The following is a 19,797-nucleotide window of genomic DNA, read 5'->3' as shown; positions in this document are numbered from 1 at the left end:
TGGCCGGAGGAGGTTGATCACACTTATTCAGATGAGTCAGTTTTCCGAGTTCACTAGGCCCGGGGAGATACCATGGCCTCTGCAGAGCTGTCAGGAGACGTACGGAACGGGGTGGGGGGATGGGAGGGATAGAGACTGGCGACGCCTCCACTTATGGAGTCATAAATCTATACGTGCTGAGAATTGATTGAGCAACGACAGCTTGCCTTTACTTGCAAAGAACTGCCACCCTTATATAGAGCTGTTCAGGTTGCTGTGGATGATTTGTATAACCTAAGTATCAAGAGAGGCGCTGAGCCAGAAGTTTAATGTTGATGGGGAGAGAAAAAAAGAAAAGACTATATAAGATGTGTAGAAAATGTATGTACAACGATTTATCTGGTTGCAGTCATCAATAAAAAGTTTTTTTTTAAAACAGATCCCCGCACACACACAGAGCCCCTCCACACACACGCACAGAGAGCCCCCCCCCCACACACACACACACACACACACACACACACACACACACACGCACACACACACACACACGCACGCACACACACACACACACGCACACACACACACACACACACACACACACACACACACACACACACAGAGCCCCACACACACACAGAGCCCCACACACACACACTGAGACTACTCCATCACACCAATAAAATTCAATCTTGGCAGCTATGTGTACTGCTACTGTTAAGAATGAAATAGTACAGCGACATCATATAGCATTTGAAAGATGTGCTCCCGAATTGTGGGAGCCATCAGCCCAGCTGTTTGCTCATGCTCAGTCATGTGCAGTCTTATCTCCTGGACTGGATGTGATGAGATTGAACATTTTAGTTCATGCAATATTTATTACAGGCTTGTAAATTTTGCTTTAGTGCCTGCTTGGCTGCCCTTTGCTTTCCTTTAAATTGTCTGCAGCGTGCAACACAGCCTTTTTTGTGGTTTTGTACACTGTATGAAAAGGAGGTTTTTGATGTCTTGTTGGCATTCTTTGATCACACAGAGAACAGTCTCAGAACTGCACCATCCCTGCAGCTCTGAGTGTGAATGACAGGAGCAGAAACCAGAGTCTTCAGCAAACGGCAGGTTCTTGTTTTTGTAATATCAAAGTCCCAACTAGTAGGATTAATTGTGGCGCGTCTGCAGGAAGCATGCTCGTTATTACCCTAGCATTTTGAATTTGCTTTATTGCATCTCAGTGCAGTTTCCTCGCACTCACTTCAAGCAATTGTGAGTTAAGCAGAAGCTAATCAAATCTAAAACAAGGGCAAAGGGCTATTTTAGCAAAGGATAATTGGTTTAGAGGTGACATTTCATCCAAGCAGAGTGAAAAATGAGATAACAAGATTTATTAAAGGGGGAGGGGAGAGGCAGCCAGAGACTGCCACAGAGCAGCGAATCCTCAAAGCAAGAATGGAAGGAACCGGGATTTAAACGTGTTGAAATCAGCGATCTGGCAGTTGAAGGGGTCAGACAAGAGACAAAACAGATTAACAGTGTTGAATGCCAGTGAAGGTTCAACAGCCAGGAAACGGGGTTATGTAATCACGGGGTGAATGCCCAGGCAACCTCGGAGCACAATATACGTCAACAGAAGTAATTATACGGCCGTGGGGTGCCGGTAGGAGAGGGGGGGGTGGGCAGAGGATCGGGTGCAAGTGAGCTCCGCACTGCTGCACTCACCACAGAAGTCCCTGGTCACCGCCGTGCTCTGCCGACGCTCTGATGCGGCATCTCCTCTCTGTTGGTGACCTCCCGCCACTCCGGCCCAGAGGCCCGCACAGCCGCCGGTGGAGCTGCATGACCCCCCTTCCCCTCCGGCGGACACCAGCCCAAATACGGCCGTGGGGTGCCGGTAGAAGAGGGGGGGGTGCAGACTTACCGCGATAGCAGCTCCGGCCAGCAATGTCCCGACGGCCGATTTTGATGCTGTGGAGACTCTGGTGTTCCGCGGCTGTGTGGTTTGTGCCTCTCAGCAGGAAGAAGGGAGCCGTAAGGATGGCGCCGAAGACAGTTTCCTGGGGAGAACAGAACGGAACATCTCGAGCATCCGCTCAGCCCCATGAAAAAATGGCGGCCGCAAACATGAGGCAAAAAAAAAAAAAGTAAACACCCACAATGGGCCCACCTCTTCGTGACGGCAAAAAAAGGGGCGGGATGAGTAAAAATCGCCAGAACGCCCACGAATCTGCCCTGGCAATGACGGACAGATCTCTCTTCCAATGGCTAGCCTCCATTTATGGTGCTAGCCAATGGAAGAGAAGGCGGGACAAAGGTCCATACTGGTAAAAACATAAGATTTCGCCTGCGCGAACGCTGCTGTGCAGCGGACGCCAGGCGAAACCTAAAAAGGGTGAATGTAGTTTCCCGGCAAATTACAGACCAGACAGTCTGATAGATTGCATCCAAAAGATCTTTTGCTGAATGGTGCAGAACAAAATCCAGCTATGCATCGAAGAGGAAAGTATATTGACCTGCTTTCAATCTGGGTTCTGCAAGAGGACCAGCATCATTGACCAGGTTTTTCTGTTTCTCTCTCTAAATTGGAAGATAGCAATGATCAGCAGAGGCAGCTTGTGCAATGCTTTTGCTGATCTCAAATCAGCCTTTGACTTGGTCCCCCACCCTAAGCTTTGTCAGGTACTCAGTGATATGTGCAAGCTCCCCGAGCTCTTGGCATTGCTCATTCGTCTACATGAAGGAAACTTTGCCAAAATTTGATGGGGTACACAGGGCCAGATAACTGATCTAATTTGGGTCAACAATGGAGTCCGCTACTGTGTCCTTGCTCCAACACTTTTTTTGTGGATTTCCTCGCTCAGAAAATGATGCCCCTACTTGAACTGGAGAGAAGACACCAATTCTCCTTTTCACTGATGACACCCTATTGATCGCCAAAACCCAGAGTGGGCTCCAGCAGTTGCTGAACTGTTTGAGGGGTTCTGTGGCTCACACAGGTTGGAGTTCAATGCAGCAAAAACTAAATATATGTCCTTCAACTAGCACAAATCCTACAAGGGGAGGCTGACTTGGGCTGTAGGTTCCTCTAGAAAGTCGACTCATTTGACTATTTGGGACTAAGCTTGTCCTTCACCATGACATGGAAGCTTCATATCCATAAAATGATCATCACACAAACTACTTACAGGGATTATTCTCAAGGAAAACCGGGCATCGTATAGCAAACCCATTAACTCTGCATTGCAGATTTATGAAGCCAAAACCATGTGACCTGCTCTTTATGGAGCAGAACTCTGGGGCTTTTCCAACAGCATAGGACTAGCAAGGGCTGCAAACAAAAGCCGCGCTACTGATCAAAGAGCCAGGTCTTGAGAAGTCTTCTGAAGGCCAGGCGGTCTTGGGTCTGTCGATTGTTGGTGGGGAGGGTGTTCCAGGTCTTGGCGGCGAGGTGGGAGAAGGATCTGCCGCCGGCGGTCGTTTTCCTGATGCTTGGGACCGTGGCGAGGGCGAGGCTGGCTGAGCGGAGGCATAGGGTGGGGGTGTAGAAGCAGAGTCATCCGTTGAGGTATGCTGGTCCGGCGTTGTGTAGGGCTTTGTGTGCGTGGATGAGGAGTTTGAAGGTTATCCTCTTGTTGATGGGGAGCCAGTGTAGGTCTCTCAGGTGGGGGGTGATGTGACTGCATCGGGGGATGTTGAGGACCAGTCGTGCCGAGGCGTCCTGGGTGTGTTGCAGCCGTCTCAGGAGCTTGGTTGTTGTTCCTGCGTAAAGGGCGTTTCCGTAGTCCAGCCTGCTGGTGACGAGGGCCTGGGTGAAGGTTTTTCTCGTTTCAGAGGGGATACACTTGAAGATGCTGGGGAGCATTCGGATGGTGTTGAAGCAGGATGTGGAGACGGTGTTGACCTGCTTGGTCATGGAGAGGGTGGAGTCAAGGATGACCTCCAGGTTTCGTGCTTGGTTGGTGGGTGCTGGGACTGTTCCCAGCGAGGTGGGCTGCCAGGAGTCGTCCCAGACTGAGGGGGTGAAGCCGAGGATGAGGACCTCCGTCTTGTCAGAATTCAGCTTCAGCCTGCTGTCCTTCATACATTCGGGGATGACCTTCATTCCCCTATGGAGTTTGGCTTTGGCGGTGAGAGGGTCTTCGGTGGGGGAGATGATCAGCTGGGTGTTGTCGGTGTAGGAGATGTTGAGGCTGTGCTGGCGGGCGATGTGGGTGAGTGGAGCCATGTAGATATTGAACAGCGTTGGGCTGAGAGAGGATCCTTGTGGTGCGCCGCAGATGATCTCGGTGGTCTTGGAGTAGAAGGGTGGGAGGCGGACGCTCTGGGTTCTGCCGGAGAGGAAGGATGTGGTCCAGGCCAGGGCCCCTTCCTGGATTCCGGCGTCGTGGAGGCGCGTTGTTAGATTGCGGTGGCAGACCGTGTCGAAGGCGGCTGAAAGGTCCAGAAGGATGAGGGCGACTTTTTCTCCATCAGGGTCCTGATGTCGTCGGTGGCGGTGATGAGGACGGTTTCGGTGCTGTGGTTGCTGCGGAAGCCGGACTGGGATGGGTCCAGGATGTTGTTGTCTTTGAGGTATCGGGTCAGTTGTCTGTTGACAATTTTCTCTGTGACTTTCGCCGGGAACGGGAGCAGGGAGATGGGCTGGAAATTCCTAAGGGTCCTTGGGTTTCTTCAGTAAGGCGTTGATCTCGGCGTGCTTCCAGCTTTCCGGGAAGGTTGCTGTCTCGAAGGAGATGTTGATCGTTTTCCGGAGATGGGGGGCGATGGCTGTGCTGGCTTTGTTGAAAATGTGGTGTGGGCATGGAGTTCATGGTCTTGATGGTGTCTTCGTCGCTGTCGTTTTAAATGCATTAGAGTTTTAGAACAACATTGGGATATCATCACAGTTGTGCTGCACAGGAAACTTTATTTCCAATCTAGGATTGGTAACTTACCTTAGTATACATTCTCCTATAAATGGATGGCTACTGACACCTTGCTATGCACAGCTTGTAAAATAGCGGATACATCTGTACCTCATGTTTTGTTTGCACTGCATAAGCCCGACCCTTATGTAAACAGTAGGGGACATGAAGCCATTTTTCTGCTCTCAATATTTTAAGGTCAGACTATCGTCCATTATTTACTTCTTCTAAAGCTAAATTCTTGGGACATATGTGCACCATAAGAAGAGCGGCGATTCCTACATAGTCGCAGAAAGAGCGACATCACATTTAAAACTATGTTTTACTGTCATATCCCTTCTCCTACGGTGTTGCTGTCCCGCTGATTTTAGCTATGCACGCCTGTTTTTCTATGTATTCAATTATATGATTGACTTTATGCACTTTGTGAAGGGCTACCGCTCGTTTTACTGTTTTATGATATATTTTTTTCTATAACAAAGTTATTTGAAATTAAATTTAAACCTATAGGGAACACGATTTACTTACTTGGGGAGGAGAGCACAACATTTCCAAACCTTCATTTGTTTCAGTTCCGGGCTGCTAGAATTTCATGCAAAGACAACAGCTTTAAAAGAATGGGAACCATTTGTTTACATAACCACATACAGAGGACCAAACAAGGCTTTGGAATGAAGGCAAAAATTAAGGAACATAGTGTTCTCTTACAATATAATTCAAGAACCAACTAAAGAGACTATGTTTAATTTTACTTCCCAAAACATATGCAAAAGCAGAAGTGGGAGAAGTAGTCTGGAAGGGCAATGAAAATTTGCTTGTATGGCATTTGTTTGGTAAAGTTCAAACACATTTAATTCTCGCTACATTACATGTAATTTTATGTATTTTTTGGTTGGGTTTAGGCCGTTATCATAGCTAGACCTTTGCAGGCAAATGAGCATAAGCTTACTGTTGCATCTTTCACATTGCAAAAAAGGCAGGTTCCGTGGCAAGGCAGTTTCTGTGCTGCCAAGGCACAAATTGATCCATCTTCGTAAATATCCACATGTATTATATGGAGCAAATCTAAGCCACAATTTGAGGACTGTTCCCCCTCATCTTGTCACATTAATAATAATGCATTTATAGCGCACTACAAATTGCAATTATACCATCTCAGGTGCTGCAAGGTGCTGCAAGTGTGAGAGCTCATCAAATAAAAGCAGACCGTGTTGTTTATACACCCCAAGAGTCTAAAACATATGTAATATGAATGTGGATATAGGAACACACTAATAATCCTTCTTGTTATTAAACAGGTATGCACTCTGGGCAGTCGAATTCCCTGCCCCGTTGCATATGCCGACGGGAGTCTTATATCCATGGTTTTAATCCAGCCTGGCTCTCAGGCCTCAGGGCTTCTATGGTGGCGGGCTAAATAAGTTACTGGGGCGCCTTCTGTTCCCCCTGCCATACCGCTGGCCGCATTTGCCTCCTCTCGCTCCCCGGCCCACTCGAATGGCAACTCGCGCAGCTTAGGGTCTTTGTGGCCCATGCTGATGCTAGCAAGACCCACAACACAGACCGAGGGCCACAACCAACACCCGCACAGGGTAGGTGGCGTCACAACATGTACAACGGGGGGGATGGGGGTATGCCAGTGTACTGTATGAGGTGGGGCAGAGACTGCGTTCCAAAAACAGTGAGACTGTTAGCTAATGTCTGGGAGCTCCACTTATATTTCCAGCTTCTTTGTGAAACAGGGCTCGAACAGCGTGGTGGTGGCTCCCCGCCAGACCAGGGGGACTCACGGCACGTCAACAACTTGGGGGGGGGGGGGTGGTCTCCACTCCAGGGGGAGCAACTCCACCACGACTGGATGGGGTGGGGCTGTGTGTAGCCCGCTGCCCCAAACCCAGAAGGCACCACCACCCAGCACCCCACTATGAGCCCAACCACAGCTCAACCATCATCTCTAGGGCTCTCCAGCAGAGCTAGTTCACAGGGGGGGCCACTGACAGCAGCAGGCAGGTGCTGCGCCAGGCAGCGCGGGCAGGCTCTGCTCCACTCCAAGGCCCAATGCCGCTACCGACCGACGTCCCCCAGGGAGCAGACTCTCCCCCGCAGCACTTCCGAATAATCTGCAGCCTTGCAGGATCTCGTGTCCAGCAACGCAGCCCGAGACCTGAGCGCAGCCCTGAGCCGGCGACAGAACCTAGCAGGGCTCGGTGGCCCCAGCCTCAGGCTCGCCCATGGCCACTGTCGCCGAGGGGCCTCACAGGCAAATCTGGACCTACCACACAGCTTTAAGCAAGATTGGGAATGTCGCGCCCCAGAAACCGGAAGCCGCATCCTGGAGATGGCCAACAACACCTGAGGCACAGGCGCCCTTCAGGCAGATGATGCCAGTTTCGGATGGGTTTTATTCCAATATTTCGGGAACCGGCTTGCAGAGCTTCAGTGCTGTGCGGCCATCTTGGTCGCCGGCCTCACCATGCCCCCACTTCGCTGCTGTTGTTGGTAAGGTCGTTGCTGGTGAGGTTGCTGGCGACCTTGATACCAGTGAGGGGTTTGAACCCTCAGAGGGTATAAACGGATCTGGTAGGACTTGAAAGAGCTTTTTTCTTTCTAGGTCAACTGCCTTAAGGGTCTCCATTTCAGATTTCATCCAAGCCATCTTGTCGTTAGTTTAGCTGCTGAAGAGGGTGGATCCTGAGAATGGGAGATTAAGGATTCTTTGTTGAGACTCCGGTTTGAAAGTCGTGAGATGGAACCAACAATTCCTAAGTAAAGCCACACCACGACAATATTCATGTACGGCCAACAAGGAGGATTCAGCTGCAGCACAGCTGACCTGATTGGAGACCATCAAGCCTTCATTGACTATCTCTAGGAAGTTGCCCCGTTTGTCCGTGGGAAGATCATCTGCAAACCTTTGTATAGAGTCCCACAATGCTCCAGAAGGGCAGCTGCACTGGCCACTTTTACTGTGGTTGCAGCTGAGCTACATACTTTGCGATCACAGAGTCCAGCTTCTTGCTCTCTTTATGAGGTGGTACAGAAGAAGTAGGAGTAGTAGCATGGTGTTTCTTGGCCGCTTATATGATCACTGAGTCCGGAGGTGGATCAAAGTGGAGGAAGAGAGGATCCTGCTCGGGAGGTCTATATTCTTTTTGTATCCTTGATGGCACAGATTTAACTGAGGCCAGGGTCAAAAACAATCCCATTGCTGGCTCTAGAAGGCCTGGCACCAAAGGAACTAGTGGTCTTGACGGTGACCAATGGTGAAGCATCTCAAATATAACAGACACATAAGGTGCAGGCACCAATATCGGTATACTGAGCTTCGCAGTTCCTCTTGCCAGGACCTCCTGTAAGGGAGTGATGCCATCCACTGGAGAGATCCGAGGTGGTGATGAGTCCAATAGTGTCGGTGAGTATCTTCATGTGGAAGTGGAGGAAGTAAATTAGAAATGATATCTAGATCTTGTGCGTGATCTGGACCCTGATCTTGATCAAGATGTAGGACTACAATGGTGAGAGCGCCTTGAAGATGGATGGGACGACGAGTGCAGGGATCTGCGGGGTCTGTGATGATGTCATCGATGGCACATTCTTAAACGCGATCTAGGTCTTAGGAGAGGAGCTTCCACAGGCGGAGTAATTGACGCGGTAGAAGGGGCGCTGAAGGGGGAGATGGTGGTGGAGGGGAGTCCGGTAATATTATTGGTGAAGGAGAGTATACCCCTGAGAATTCAGAGTCTGAGTTGACTATCCACATCCTTCAGAGGTAGATGACAGAGCCCAGGTAGAAGACCGACCCTCTCCTCCCTCTGAAGTCCCACCTACAGACTGTGCATGCGTCTTTCCTCAGTGCTATGGAGGAGGATTTTCTCCCTTTCCTTCAGGGTGCGCCTTGAAAACTTTCTGTAGTGCTGGCATTTATACGGAACATGGCTTGCTGGAAGGCAGAGAATGCAGAAACTGTGAAGGCCTGATTAGGCCACCTTTCTCACACAGGCAGGAAACTTGTTACACAAAGATGGCATCTTATTTGATAAAATACCACCAATTTCTGTCAGAAAATGTAAAGGAGAGATGAAAAACGTCAAATGAAGTAGTTGTCACAAAATTCCACTGGTGAATTTTTGAGAGAAAAAGCCTAAAGGGCTGAGCTCGTGCTTCAAGATCCTATCACCAGGAGCTGAAAAAAATAGAACTGAGGCAACAGCCACCTGCTAGACATGATGGGATACTGGTGGTCTGTGTCCTTAAAGACACAGACGCGGTTTAAAAACTCACATAATAGCAGCCTATAGCGCTACCCTGCTCTGCCTTCCTTTATCTTTCTACTTTTACAAAAAGGGTTTGTGAAAGAGGTTTAAGCTGTTTGTACAAAGAATTGACTTTAAATTATACACATATGGGTATTTTGTCCCTTATTAAGTATAATCTGATGAATTTCACCACTGTAACATGTTCCTATAGACTGAAGAAAGGTGAACATCAACACTTAAGACAATATTCTATGGAAAAGTGGTCTGCTATTCCCACACATGGGTGGAACTATTCAAAGCTTGTGACTTCAATGAAGATTCCCCTAAGAGAGAAGCAGTCATATCCCCACACAGGCATGTACATACCCACTCACTCACTCACACACCCATTCACTCACTCATAAAGCCACTCACACAACTGCTCACTCACCCATACAGCTACTTACACAACCACTACTCACCCATACAGCCACTCACACAACGCACACTCACCCATAGTCACTGATAGACCCACTCACTCACTCATACAGCTACTTACACAGCCACTCACTCACCTATACAGGTACTAACAGAGCACATCACTCACCCATACAGTAACTCACACATCCACAAAACCACTTACATACCCATTTACACATCCATACAAGCACTTGCACGCCCACTCACTCACCTATACACCCAGTCACACAGACCCTGACTGTGCAAAACAGCCAGTCACACATGCACTCACTTACCCAAACAGCCACTTACTTTCCCATACACTCACACACCTGGTCACTCACCCATACAGCCATTCATTCACTCACACACACACACACACACACCAGTACAGCCACTCACACGGCCACTCAATCACCCATACAGCTACTCTCACACCCACTGATTCATCCATACAGCAACTCACACATCCATACAGCCACTCACACACAGAGTCAGACAGTGTCACAGCCACTCAGATGATATATATTAGAAATAGTATCACTCGGTAGTACTGAAAGAATAGTCATTTAACTTGTGCAGTAGCTTAGTATATTTGTTTAAGTCTCAGAAACGTTTACAAAACACTGACACTCACTTGATGTTATTATCCGTGATGTCATGAGTGATGTCACTGACCAATCTCACTTACAGGTACAACGGAGCTGCTCGCTTTTAGAAAAGCCTTAAAAACCTGGCTGTTCAACACATAAAGTCTAGGCATTTTAATGTGCCTGCAGGGGATCATCATCTATAGCGCCACGACGCCCTTGGGCAACAGTTCGCTCTACAAATATCTTTAACATTAACATGAGTGATGTAATATGTGAGGTTATAAGTAGTGCACTGCAGGGTGTAGGTTATAGTTAGCTATAACTGCTGAAATTCAATGGTTTTGTACAAATGAAATCTGAGCCTAACTTCCCTGTAACCTTTGGTTTTATGTATATATTATTTATTTCTCCATTGATGTTCTTTTGCCTGAACATCCGATCCGGCGGCACATTCAAACAAACACCAGTCCATTGTTCAGGTCAGTTTTACAGTTCCTATTTTATTTTCGGCATAAACAATCGGCATTCCATAGTCCTTCTCGTTAAGAATCAAGACCGACGCGTTTCGGTATACTGCCTTCTATTTATATACACACACATATATATAAAGAAAGTCCAATTGGTCGCACACTGCTCATCCTATCAGCGTGTTGCCCCAAAGCATTGTGGTCCATGAAGTAAGCATCAGCGGGTGCGCCTCTGCCAGGGTCTTGAGCAAAAAATCACTGTCGTGTTGGCCATCCCTGGACACGTGTTTCGAGGTTGTTACCTCTCGTCAGCAGGGAATAGGCAAATATGTAGGGGTGCTGCGTAGGCTGCAAAAAATATCCTCAGGTCTGGTACCACTCGTGGCACGCAATTGCGTAACCCGGGCTCGTGCCACGAGCGGTACTGGACCTGAGAATATTTTTTGGCAGCCTACGCAGCACCCCTACATATATGCCTATTCCCTGCTGACGAGAGGTAACAACCTCGAAACACGTGTCCAGGGATGGCCAACACCACAGTGATTTTTTGCTCAAGACCCTGGCAGAGGGGCACCCGCTGATGCTTACTTCATGGACCACAATGCTTTGGGGCAACACGCTGGTAGGACCAGCAGTGTGCGACCAATTGGACTTTCTTTTATATTCAAGCTCCCTTGAGCTGGTGGGGCTGACGAGCCCAGGTTACGCACCTGCGTGCCACGAGCAGTACTGGACCTGAGAATATTTTTTGGCAGCCTACGCAGCACCCCTACATATATGCCTATTCCCTGCTGACGAGAGGTAACAACCTCGAAACACGTGTCCAGGGATGGCCAACACGACAGTGATTTTTTTGCTCAAGACCCTGGCAGAGGCGCACCCGCTGATGCTTACTTCATGGACCACAATGCTTTGGGGCAACACGCTGCTAGGACAAGCAGTGTGCGACCAATTGGACTTTCTTTTATATTCAAGCTCCCTTGAGCTGGTGGGGCTGACGAGCCCAGGTTACGCACCTGCGTGCTACGAGCGGTACTGGACCTGAGAATATTTTTTGGCAGCCTACGCAGCACCCCTACATATATGCCTATTCCCTGCTGACGAGAGGCAACAACCTCGAAACACGTGTCCAGGGATGGCCAACACAACAGTGATTTTTTGCTCAAGACCCTGGCAGAGGCGCACCCGCTGATACTTACTTCATGGACCACAATGCTTTGGGGCAACTCGCTGGTAGGACAAGCAGTGTGCGACCAATTGGACTTTCTTTTATATTCAAGCTCCCTTGAGCTGGTGGGGCTGACGAGCTCAGGTTACGCACCTGCGTGCCACGAGCGGTACTGGACCTGAGAATATTTTTTGGCAGCCTACGCAGCACCCCTACATATATGCCTATTCCCTGCTGACGAGAGGTAACAACCTCGAAACACGTGTCCAGGGATGGCCAACACGACAGTGATTTTTTGCTCAAGACCCTGGCAGAGGCGCACCCGCTGATGCTTACTTCATGGACCACAATGCTTTGGGGCAACACGCTGGTAGGACAAGCAGTGTGCGACCAATTGGACTTTCTTTACATATATATATATATATATAAAGAGTGTGAATTTCACATTAAAGTAGCTATAGTTAACACAGGCCTCAATTTAATGCTAAGTTGAAATGATCGTCTGTGGAGTATTTTTTTTTTCCTTTCTCTTGTTCCAGGGGCCAAAATACACCAGTATATGTTGATTGAATTGTATCATACTGTTTTTGTTTCTGTGTGAATGCATATCTGTATATGTTATTTGGAGAGCTAAATAATGAACCTCTGACCCTGTGAGAAGAACACCTACCAAAATTAATCCTTCAACAACAAGATATCCAAAGAAGGTCATGCAGCAAAGACTCAATTAAATGGTATATGGAAAGAAGGCTGAGACTGGTTTATTATAAAATGTTCAATCCTGATTGGTTCTCTTCATGGGAACCATATGGAGTTGTGTTTCACTGGAAAGATCTGTACTATTTAATTATACATTGCAGAGTTAGATCAGATGCACCCTCCCGCTGTCCTTAGAGGAGCCACTCCTTCTGCTTCGGTCAAATGAGGTAGACTCATGGGCAAATCCATCGTCACTTACCAGACTGAATCTTTATTTGATTTTCCCTTTTGAGGCCTTATTTGCTGGCACCTTCTGTCTGACTTCTCCCCAACTTACCTGACTTTTTAGCTCAGCGTATTAGGGAACTTCCCTTCATGGGAAGCTTAGGGCTATCTCGATTTGCTTATGATAAGTTTAAACCGTTAGTGTTTGTATTTGCTATTTTGAATTGTTTTGCATTAGACTAGACTAATCGGACAAGTTACTTACCTTCGGTAATGCCTGTGTCATGTCTCTACCAGATAAGGCTTCACAGAAGGTAAGTAACTTGTCCATCTGATAGAGACATCTAGCTGCAGATTCCTTACCTTTGAATAGATACCCAAGCAATACCATCCCCAGAGGAGAGACCACGGAACGGTTCAGACCAGAAAATCCTGTAAAACAGAGCAGCCAAAGAGGCCCGCTCTGCGAACCTGGGAATCCAAGGAGTAGTGTCTGGTAAACGTGTGCAGAGATGTCTACGTAGCAGCTTGGCATATATCCAAAATGGGAACACCACGCTGGAGAGCTGTAGTGGCAGCTTTTGCCCTGGTGGAATGGGCCCTAAGCCCTTCAGTGGGCTCCTTCTTCGCTAAGGAGTAATACATTTTTATACAGAGGATAACCCATCGGGAGATAGTCCTCTTCTGGACAGCACTGCCTCTCTTTGTGCCCACGTACCCTATAAAGAGTTGGCCATTCACCGGAACTCTTTGGTTCGATCAATGTAAAACGATACTGCTCTTTTTGGATGCAGACGGTGGAGACGTTCCTCTTCCTTGGTGGGCAGGGTAACAGACTGTCCCAGATGGAAGGGTGTTACCACCTTAGGAAGGAAAGAAGCCCTAGTCCAGAGTATTATCTTATCCGGAAAGGTAGTCAGGTAAGGATGCTTTGGTGATAAGGGCTGCAGTTCGCTGACTCTACTGGCAGAGGTTATTGCCACCAATGATGGTGAGCAACCGCAGAGGACAGTTATGCAACGGCTCAAACGGTGCACACATTAAGAAGGTGAACACCAAATTAAGGTCCCACTGTGACATGATGAAAGGTGAAGGGGGAAACAAATGGGTTAGCCTCTTCAAAAATCTCTGCACTATAGGAGATTTGAACAAGGATGACTGATAAGGCAGCCGAAGATAAAAGAACGGGCCAAAAGGTAGCCCTTCAAAGTGCCCAGAGCAGAGCCCTGCTTTGCCAAAAAAGTATGAAGAGAAGGACTTCAAATAAGGGAGCAGATAATGGGTCAATAGATCGGTCTGTACAATATTTAGAAAACGTATTCCATCGGCAGGCATATAGTGATTTTGTAAAGGGAAGCTTGGCTGCCAAGATAACCTCACAGACTTAAGGAGGAAGGACAAAAGAGTCAACTGTCGCCGCTCAATCTCCACGCAAGGAGGCAGAGAGTAGATAGGTTCGGGTGGAGGACCCTCCCCTGCTGCTGCAACAGTAGATCCACCCGAAGGGGCAGACGGACTAGATGATCGATGCTCATGCCTAGAAGCTCGAGATACCAAACTCTCTGTGCCCACTCTGGAGCCAAAAGAATAACTTCGGCCCATTCGCTCCTGATCTCTTTGAGCACTCTGGACAGAAGTGGTATGGGCAGAAAGGCATATAGGAGGCCTGAGCTCCACTTGAGACAAAAAGCGTTGTTGTGCTGCCTTGGAAACTCCAACGCGTAAAACAGCTGACATTGCGCATTCTCTCTGGAGGCGAACAGATCTAACCAAGGCTCTCCTCACCGCTGGAGACCTCGTGCCACCTCTCGATGAAGAAGCCATTTGTGAACCCCAAGGCACCTTCGGCTCAGCTCGTCCGCCCTGGGGTTCAGAGAACCGGCCAGGTGTTGAACCACCAAGGAAATGCCCTGACTTTCCATCCAAGTCCAGATATGTAGGGCCTCTTAACAGAGGGTTCCGACCCCACTCCGCCCTGTTTGTTGCAGTACCACATGGCGGTAGTGTTGTCCTCGAACACTTGAACAAGTCTTCCCTTTATTGACGGCAAAAAGATTTTTAGTGCCAGTCGGATCGCTCCGAAGCTCCAGCAGGTTGATATGGAGCTTGGCTTCCGCCGGAGACCAGAGTCCTCTGATCGCCACCTCCCCAGATGGCCACCCCAGCCCAGAAGGGACGTGTCTGTCACTACTGTGAGATCTGGGTGGAGAAGGGAGAGGGGTCTGCAACTCGTGGTTTGTCAGCCACCACTGCAGATCGTCCGCAGTGCCCTCTGAAATCTAAACCAGGTAAGTGAGGTTTCCTCGATGCTGTGCCCATTGGAACTTCAGGTCCCACTGCAGAGCCCGCATGTGCCACTGTGCATGGGTCACTAGCAGGATGCAGGAGGACATGAGGCCCAACAGCCTCAGAGTCAGTCTCACCGAAACCCAGGATAGAGGCTGAAACATTGGTATAATAGCCTGAATATCCTTGACTCGCCGTTTGGGAGGATAGGCTTGAAACTGCACCGTGTCCAGAACCGCCCCAATGAAAGGAAGTAACAGAGGGAGTCAGGTGTGACTTCGGCACGTTGATAGTTAACCCCAGCTAATGCGAGTGGTTCACCATCGACTGGAGGTGGGAGACTACTGTTTGGGACTAGCCAGCCTTCAACATCCAGTCATTGAGATAGGGGAAGACTGTAACCCAAGATCTCCGCAGATAAGCCGCGACCACCACCATCACCTTTGTGAACACCCGAGGGGCACGGGTGAGGCCAAAGTTGAGCACTTTGAACTGAAAGTGCTCGTGGCCCACCGTATTGTGCAGGTAGCGACGATGGGCAGGTAGGATGGGAATATTGAAGTAGGCATCCTAGAAGTCCAGCGCTACCATCTAGTCGCCTGGGTCCAGGGCAGACAGGACCTGCGCAAGGGTGAGCATCTTGAATTTCTCCTTTTTGAGGAAGTAATTGAGGGTTCTGAGGTCTAGGATAGGACGAAGGCCTCCTTCCTGGTCCCCAAAGAGGACGTAGCAGGAATAGCAACCACTGCCAACTTCAGGCCCGGGAACCCTCTCTATGGCTCCCTTGGCCAAGAGAGCATTGACTTCCTCGCGGAGCAAAACAAGGTGATCCTCTGTCAGCCGATCGTATGCTGGGAGCATAGAAGGAGTAGTCTCGAAGGGGAGGGATTACCCCTCCACACCGATATGATGTTTTGCCAGTGATGGCGTATTTTGCCACCAACTGGCCGAGAGTGGTCCTGGGGAATCGGACTAGGAAGATTTTGCGGTGGAGGAGGGGATGGTGGCTTGGTTCAGCTTCTAGTGCCCTGACCCATGAGGCCGGTGTGAGCCGCGTCCGCAGCCCCGCAGAGGTTAATGAACTTGCTGGGCCCTCTGGCCGGAATAGGGTTGGCGCAGCTGGTAGTCCCTTCCGTAGCCACGGAAGAAGCGAAAACTGGATGATGCCCTGGGGGCAGTAGTGAGGCCCAATGACTTGGCTTTGGTCCACAAGTCCTTGAAGCGCTCAAGGGCATCATACGCCTTGTCTCCGAAGAGACGGGAGCCATGAAAGGGGATGTGCATGAGGTTGGCTTGAACATCCCCCGAAAAACCAGATGGTCTCTGCCAGGCGTGGCGACGAACTGTCATGGAAATCGCTCTACCTAGTAACTCTGTCATGTCCAAGTCACAGCTGATGTCGAACTTAGCTGCGTCTCTCCCATCTGATATAGCTTAGGAGAGTAGAGCCCGTTCCTCCTCCGAGACTCTGGGCAGCACCTGCGCTACTGTATCCCATGGAGAAGGGGCGTAACGGCCCAAGAGGCCTGCGGTGTTCACCGACCGCAGCGCTAGGCTGATGGAAGAGAAAACTTTCATCCCAAAGTTTTCCAGCCTCTTGGGTTCTCTGTCCGGGGTGTGGAAGGCAATGCGCCTCGGGACGTGGAAGCTTCGACTACCAAGCTTTGGGGAGTGGGGTGGGTGGTGAGGAAAAGTGGGTCCCCCAGTGTGGGGCGGTGGCGGTGGGCGATCACAGGAGCCCCTGTGCTGGGTTTGGACCATGTCCCAAAAGGATGTCTGTCAAGGCCTCATTGAAAGGCAGTAGGGGTTCTGAGCTCGAGACCCCAGGCTGCAGGACCTCTGTCAAGAGGTTTGTCTTGACCACCACTGTAGGAAGCTGTAGCTCACGGATCTCCACAGCCCTATGCACTACCATGACAAAAGTTGCTCTCTACTCCGTAGCCAGGGTAGGAGGGAAAAGCATGCCAGAGTCTGGTGAGTTGTCCAGACCACTGACATCACCCAATTCCTCATACCAGTCCAGGTCTTGCTGCTGCAGGATTTCTAAGGGATCTTGCTCCCCTCCTAATCCTCTTCCTTCATCCCTAACCCTTCAAAATAGGGCAGAGAGAACGGCATGGAGCTGTACGGCTCTGTTGGCGCAGGTCTCTGTGTCGGACGAAGCCCGACTGGCTCCGTGTCGTTGGGGAATGAGGATCAGGGAGGCACCGATAGCTTGTGCAGGCGATGCAGAGGACCTCAGCACCCGACGCAACACTGAGGAAGGTCACTGTGGAGGTGTGACCGGTGTTAGTCGGGACCCCGGAATAGGTCCACTTGGAGGCTGTGGAGCTGGGGCCGGAGCCACTAACACGGGAACCATGGGCCCATCCGTCCTCTGAGCTTGCGGGGCCCGAAGGCGCATCAGCAGGGTCAGGCCACCCAAATATGACACACAGGGCATCATAAAAGTTCTTTGAGTTGAGTGGGGGTCGCTCCCAGCCATGGAAAGGGAGGGAAACGCAGAGCCGACATAGTCACCCGCTCTGCTCTGAGGATCCTCCGCCGCATCAAGACAAGGGCGAGGCCAAGTCGAAACACACTTCAACTTCTTGTGCTTTTTGTGGTGGCCCTTACCCCTCTTCAATGACTTCGACCAAAAGGTCTTTGAATCACCAGATCGGTGTTCGGACCTTCTTCTCGACAGAGACCTGCAAGCTTCAGGGACTGCTCCCTCAAAGCCTTCGGTGCCATGGCCTGGCAGTCGGAGCATGACTTGGAGTCATGGTACCGCTCCAGGCACCCCAGACAAGCCAAATGAGGGTCTGTGACCGACATGGCACAATGACAGGCCCTGCACGGCTTGAACCTTGTAGTCTTCTTACTAGACATACCTAAACACACTAAGAGTCGACAAAAAGTCTGTCAAAAAATGACAGGCGGTAACTCTCCTCAACAGATCTGCTGTGGCTGGTGCAGAAAGAAAAGAACTGCTGCCGCCGGAGTGACCGTTTTATTGACGAAGTGGACGTCACGGCGATGACTAACACGACGCCGACATACGCGCACGGGTACTGCTATAAAAAAAATCTTCTGGATCCAGCCTGACGCCTGGAAGTTCAAAGGCAAGGAATCTGCAGCTAGATGTTTCTATCAGATAATGTATTCTATGTTGTTTACTGAATAACTACTAATTTGAATTTTTGAGTTTGTACTTTGCTAATCTGCTAACAAACCTTTACGGTTTGCAAATCTGATAGACTGTTATTGTGGAGGAGCTGATGGGGACAGAGATAAGTTAACAGGATATTCAGGTGCTAAAAAAGGGCAATTTTGTAGGAACTTGAGAATTAAGGGGTTGGGAGAAGCTTGAATACATCGCATTCATACAATACGTAGACCACTCAAACTGAAATGTTAAATAAAGCAAAAGAAATTCCACATACCTACACCAGTAGCCATTTTTATTTCTTCAAAACTGAATTCCTCTCCTTCATTAAACATAATTACAAAAAGGGGGTGGTGATGGACAGAGTATCTGAGTTAATCAGAACACTCCTACCCAGTCAACAGATCAGGGCTTGATCCATCACCGTTTTTTAGCTCACTGCACCATCCCAGTTCAGAACCTGGCTATATGCAAATGAGTCTGTCCCTGGCCCAGTGCATCATGGGAACAGGGCGGACCAAACTACCAAGCCAATTCTTCACTGGAAAGGAAACAAGCTTCCGGGGACCGGTTTCTGGCATTACAGCAGTCTTCGGCCCGGCTTGCTTGAATCCTGATGGTGCAATGAGCAAGGGACTCATGTCTGAGCATACCCTTCCACACTCATGGTGGCCAAAATAATTACAAAAAGGGGGTGGTGATGGACAAATGAGGGTCTGTGACCGACATGGCACAATGACAGGCCCTGCACGGCTTGAACCTTGTAGTCTTCTTACTAGACATACCTAAACACACTAACGGAGTTGACAAAAAGTCTGTCAAAAAATGACAGGCGGTAACTCTCCTCAACAGATCTGCTGTGGCTGGTGCAGAAAGAAAAGAACTGCTGCCGCCGGAGTGACAGTTTTATTGACGAAGTGGACGTCACGGCGATGACTAACACGACGCCGACATACGCGCAGGGCTGCTATAAAAAATCTTCTGGATCCAGCCTGACACCTGGAAGTTCAAAGGCAAGGAATCTGCAGCTAGATGTTTCTATCAGATAATGTATTCTATGTTGTTTACTGAATAACTACTAATTTGAATTTTTGAGTTTGTACTTTGCTAATCTGCTAACAAACCTTTACGGTTTGCAAATCTGATAGACTCTGTTATTGTGGAGGAGCTGATAGGGACAGAGATAAGTTAACAGGATATTCAGGTGCTAAAAAAGGGTAATTTTGTAGGAACTTGAGAATTAAGGGGTTGGGAGAAGCTTGAATACATCGCATTCATACAATACGTAGACCACTCAAACTGAAATGTTAAATAAAGCAAAAGAAATTCCACATACCTACACCAGTAGCCATTTTTATTTCTTCAAAACTGAATTCCTCTCCTTCATTAAACATAATTACAAAAAGGGGGTGGTGATGGACAGAGTATCTGAGTTAATCAGAACACTCCTACCCAGTCAACAGATCAGGGCTTGATCCATCACCGTTTTTTAGCTCACTGCACCATCCCAGTTCAGAACCTGGCTATATGCAAATGAGTCTGTCCCTGGCCCAGTGCATCATGGGAACAGGGCGGACCAAACTACCAAGCCAATTCTTCACTGGAAAGGAAACAAGCTTCCGGGGACCGGTTTCTGGCATTAC

General features: G+C 49.1%; 1 protein-coding gene across 1 annotated transcript in view; it reads right to left on the bottom strand.

Annotated features, from left to right (window-relative positions):
• The window catches only part of LOC144773090 (cullin-4A), a 468,683-nt gene that overhangs the window by 107,432 nt on the left and 341,454 nt on the right, over window positions 1-19,797 (bottom strand). The window lies entirely within an intron of this gene.

Source organism: Lissotriton helveticus, chromosome 8 (assembly GCF_964261635.1).
Source record: "Lissotriton helveticus chromosome 8, aLisHel1.1, whole genome shotgun sequence".
NCBI lineage: Eukaryota > Metazoa > Chordata > Amphibia > Caudata > Salamandridae > Lissotriton > Lissotriton helveticus.
This window is presented reverse-complemented; position numbering and strand designations above follow the sequence as displayed.